At 47.6% G+C, this 4,714-nt stretch overlaps 1 non-coding gene across 1 annotated transcript; it reads right to left on the minus strand.

The window, feature by feature from the left end:
* Positions 1-1,625: 1,625 nt before the first annotated feature.
* On the minus strand, positions 1,626-1,755 carry LOC120102662 (small nucleolar RNA SNORA17). The gene has a single exon (XR_005504283.1). It is a non-coding gene; the product is annotated as a small nucleolar RNA SNORA17 (small nucleolar RNA).
* Positions 1,756-4,714: the final 2,959 nt, after the last annotated feature.

The following is a 4,714-nucleotide window of genomic DNA, read 5'->3' on the forward strand; positions in this document are numbered from 1 at the left end:
CATGGTTGGAGAAAAGTGCTCCACAACACATTTCTCCCGTTCTCCTCACCCCTCACTCTGAAGCCAAGAGATACTCCACGAAGAGAAAAGAACTTTTGAAGAGGTTAAACATCGCCAGATGAAGTGTGTAGCGAAATCAATAAGTATTATGCGTAAGAGCCTGGGAATGAATACCAAACAGACCTGGTTTAAATCAGAGCTCTCTACCTACTGGCTTTGTGACCTGGGACAAGGATACTCACTGAGCTTTGCCATCCCTCTCTCTTCTCAGCTACAAGGCAAGGAGAAATGGTGCCTATTTCGGATGGCTACGGCAGGGAGGAGCTCAGAGGGCACATGCGCACTTACTCTCATTACTCACTGGCTGTTGCTCTGCCCAAACTGAAGCCAAAAGGCGAGCAGGTTCTGAGCTTGGGGGCTCTGCAGGGAGTCGATACCTTCCCAACGAGGGATAAACTCTCCTCCATGACTCCTTCCCTTCTCTCTCAGGTGGACTCATCATTTAGGGGTGCTGTAAACAAAGGGCCACACACAGCCTGGCTCGACAACAGATATATGGTTCTTCAGCTTTGGAGCCCTGACGTCCACTCAAGGTATCAGCAGGCTTGGTCTAGGCCTCTGGGTCGGCAGTCCTGGCTCCTCCATGGCTTCCTGCGTCTGCATTCAGCCACCTCAGCACCACTGCTTCCCTCACTCCTGTCTTCTTCTGTACCCCTGTACATATTGGATGAGATCTAACCGAAGGAGCTATTTCGTGAAAACTTTATTAGTTCTTTGCGATTTTTACACCATGCACCCCAATCCCACTCATCTCCCCCTCCCCTTGTACCTGCCCTCCAAGCTTGCAACCTCTCTTCAACAGAAAAAAATCGTATTGTGCGAGCTGTGGTGTGTCGTAGTGTGTCCTGCAGTACACCCTTTGTCCACACTTCTTCGCTTGCAGATGTTTGTTGCAGTGGCTCGTGGTTCTGGCACGAGGCCCTTAGCTTCTGCTACGTTATCGATACTGGAACCTCACGGACTCATCTTGGATATCCTGCTACTGCTCTGTGTCCTGGAGGTCTGCGTTTTGGATCTGTAGGAGTGGCTCTAAATGCACTCCACTAGTTCATCTATGGGGTAGATGTTGGGGTGAGGCAATTCAAAGCCCTGGATCTTGGGCCCGAGGGGCATCTGAGACGCTTTCACCAGCAAACCCCACAGCCAGAGAGTCTGCTGCTGGAGACTGAGCAGCACCCAGACCAGGGAAGCCCGACTGGACCTTGGTGGTCACTGAGCCCTGCAGCTTTAGGGCCATGGACTCAGATGTGTTCCCTGATGGCAGGTCATGAGGATGGTTCCAGGTGGCATCGCCAGCTACTCACATTGGACTGTTCCTCACTAACCTGGAGACTCTTCTTCAGTTCTACCTCTCTTCATTGTGCCCACACCCTTCTATTCCCCTTCCATTTCTCTACCAGCTACTCGCTCCTTTTAATGGCACCCGGGATCTCAGGAGTGGTCTCAGGAGTGCGATGCCCACTCATGCAGTATGGAGCTGGGCAAGGGTCATTTGTTCATGGGCTGTTCCCTCAGGCCTGCCCCACACCAGACTAGTGGTCATCTCAGGTTCCCTTTTTCCAGGGAATGTCGGGCTATTAACATTCGGATGATCACAGGTCAGAGCACTGAATGTAGACATAGCCTCCCTCCTCTCTGCCACCTACTGATACACACGTGACATAGCAGCCACACCTGCAATGCCTCTGGGGCGGGGCTTAGGGCTTCATTTTAATTTGATTAAATTTGCAAAAATCTTAACGGGTGACACATTCATAGGTCCTGGGAATGAGAACTTAGCCTTTGAGGGACATAGTTCTTGAGCGAATGATCCCAGGAAAGACCCCGTTTACCAGTTGATTGGAGGACTTGCTATACAGATGTTGGTATTGTAAGATTAGTATACCCCAATGTCCCTGGACTATCTGCAATTTATAGTATCAGTTATCAAAGTAGAGTCTGATACAAAAGTCTTCTCTTTGTGTCCTTTCTCCCTCCCTCCCTCTCTCCTTCCCTCCCTCCCTCCCTCTCTCCTTCCCTCTCTCCCTCCCTTCCTTCCTCCCTCCCTCCAACCTTCCCTCCTTCCTCCTTCTTCCTTCTCCCTTTCTCCTCCATGTATCCATCTCTGTTACTCTCTGTGTATCAGTGTTCACGTTACTGTGAGCACACATATTCCATGGGCAGAGGACAATCTCATACGCCGGTCCTCGTCTTCTGTCTTATCTGAGACAATGTCACTTGCTGTGTCACACACATGCCAGGCTGGCTAGCCCTTCAGCCACAGGCATTTGTCTGGTCTCACCTCCCATCTCATTAGACAGGGACTCCAGGTGTGAATGAGGGCATCTGGCTTTATGTGGGTTCTGGGATCTTGATTCAGGTCCTGGCAAATTCTTGACCCACAGAGCCATTTCTCCTACCACAAAGTGTCTTCTTAAGGATTGTCTCTGGTTTTATAAAATCTTTCTCCTAGCTTGTGATAAGGAGAAGGGACTAGAAGAAATCTCCACATTATACAAAGTAATCATTTTCAAACCTCTGCTGGAAGCGTGTTATAAAGTTATTTAGTAGCTCAACTGGATACTCTTCAACACCACTCCTTTTAGTGGGTAGTGTTGGAAGGTTTGTGGAATTTTGGATGATTTAAACATAAACTCAAGTTTTAACACTGAATAGACCTGCTACACACACCACACCTTTCACCAGAGTTCCTAGGGTTCATACCAGAGGTTACTTATAGTGATGAATTCATTTGTAGCCTCAGAAAAGACTTCAAATTGATTTGGGATTTAAAGAAAAAAATCCTTCCTGGGCCAAGACAGTTATTGTAATATTTAAACCATATGTTGAAAACTGTTTTCAGATCCAAGGTAAAAAAGGAGGCAGGGGGATTGTGTACTTTGACTCTTGGCTGAGTGCACAACCATGTAATCATTACACTCATCCACAAGTTCAAAGCCTGTTGTCTGCAGCTGGGCACATCCCTGATTGCTTGGCATGGTTTGCCCATGACCAACAGTAGATGAAAGACACCCTAAAACAGAGAGAAACTTGGGGCTAGCTGTCAGCCAAGACCTGACTCCATCCTCCTTTCTCCCCCACCTCTCTTCAAGTCCTGCTCTCTAGCAGTTTCTGGTGACCCTGTGCCAGAAGGCCAGGTCCTTCAGTTAATTAGAGAAACAAATTTAAGCTGCTGATCATTGACTTGTTATTTATCCCCCCGGGCACAGGCATTCTACAGGCTGGGCATGCCAACTTCTGTTGGCAAAAGGTTTTGAACCAGGCTTCCTGAGAGGAAAAGTCACTGGGGTCAGCAGTTACAGGCTTTGTCCCTGGGTGGAGATCTGTCTAGGGGTCCTGGACAATGGTGGGAAGTAAGCTTCGTGGCCTCGGGGAAGATTTGTCACCTGGGAGAATTTAGCTTGTGGGGCCCTAGGTCTGCTTCTTGCAGATGTTTAAAATCTGGAAGGAATAGTAATGAAAGTTAATGAGGGGCTTAGAGAGGTCCTCCCGTTCCTTTACCTGGAAATGAAACAGAAGAAGCAGCAAGAGGGGGAAGGCGGGGGGGGGGGGGGGAGATGGAGAAGGAGGAAAAGGAAGAGGAAGAAGAGGAGGAAGAGGAAGAATTAAAAGAAGAATTATTAGAGCAACAAGAAAAAGAGGCAGCAGCAAATAATAATAGTAATTAGAAGAATTGGAAGAATTAAAAGGAAAAAGATAGCAATAGTCATCATCATAATCATAAAGTTATGATAATTAAGAAATAAAGAAAGAGAAGAAGGAGAAGGAGAAGAAGGAGGAGGAGAAGAGGGAGAAGAAGAAGAGGAAGAAGAAGGAGAAGAAGAGGAGGGAGAGGGAAAGGAATAGGGAGGGGGAGGGGGAGGGGGAGGGGAACGGGGAGAGGGAAGAAAGCTTCACCTAGTAGTTCTAATGCTTAAAAAAAACCAAGTAGACAGACCCATGGTTCCAGCTGCATACGTAGCCGAGGATGCCCTTGTTGGGCACCAGTGGGAGGAGAAGCCCTTGGTTCTGCCAAGGTTGGACCCCCCAGTGTAGGGGAATGTCAGGGCGGGAGGCGGGAATTAGGGGGTGGTTGGGGAGGGGGAACACCCTCATAGAAGAAGGGAGAGGGTGATGACATAGGGGGCTTATGTCCAGGAAACCAGGAAAGGGAATAATATCTGAAGTGTAAATTTAAAAAAATATCGAATAAAAAAAAAGCCAGGTGAATAAAATCATGAAAAATATGCATATTCAACCTTTGATCGGAGGAGGGAGAACCCTGGAAATTAAAAAGAAGAAAGAGAAAGGATATATGACAAAATAAAGCAACACAGTGAAAAATAACAAAACAGAGAAGGTTTCAGGTGAAATAAGAAAAGAATGTATGGGCTGAGGGTATCAGGAGTTAGAGCACTTGGTGCTCTTCCAGAGGATACAGGTTCAGTTCCCAGACCCGTGCTGGGAGGTTCAAGACTGTCTGAGACTGCACCTACAGGGGATCTGGTGTCCTTCTCTGACCTCTGCAGGCGCCAGGCATACACACGGTACACAAATGTCCCTGAAGGCAGGCATTCATTCATTCATTCATTCATTCATTCATTCATTCTTTCATTCATTCATACAAGCAGGCACTTACACGTGCATTAAAAAGGAGTACCTGAGAATTCAAGAG

The sequence above is a fragment of the Rattus norvegicus genome, chromosome 4, assembly GCF_036323735.1.
Source record: "Rattus norvegicus strain BN/NHsdMcwi chromosome 4, GRCr8, whole genome shotgun sequence".
Taxonomy (NCBI): domain Eukaryota; kingdom Metazoa; phylum Chordata; class Mammalia; order Rodentia; family Muridae; genus Rattus; species Rattus norvegicus.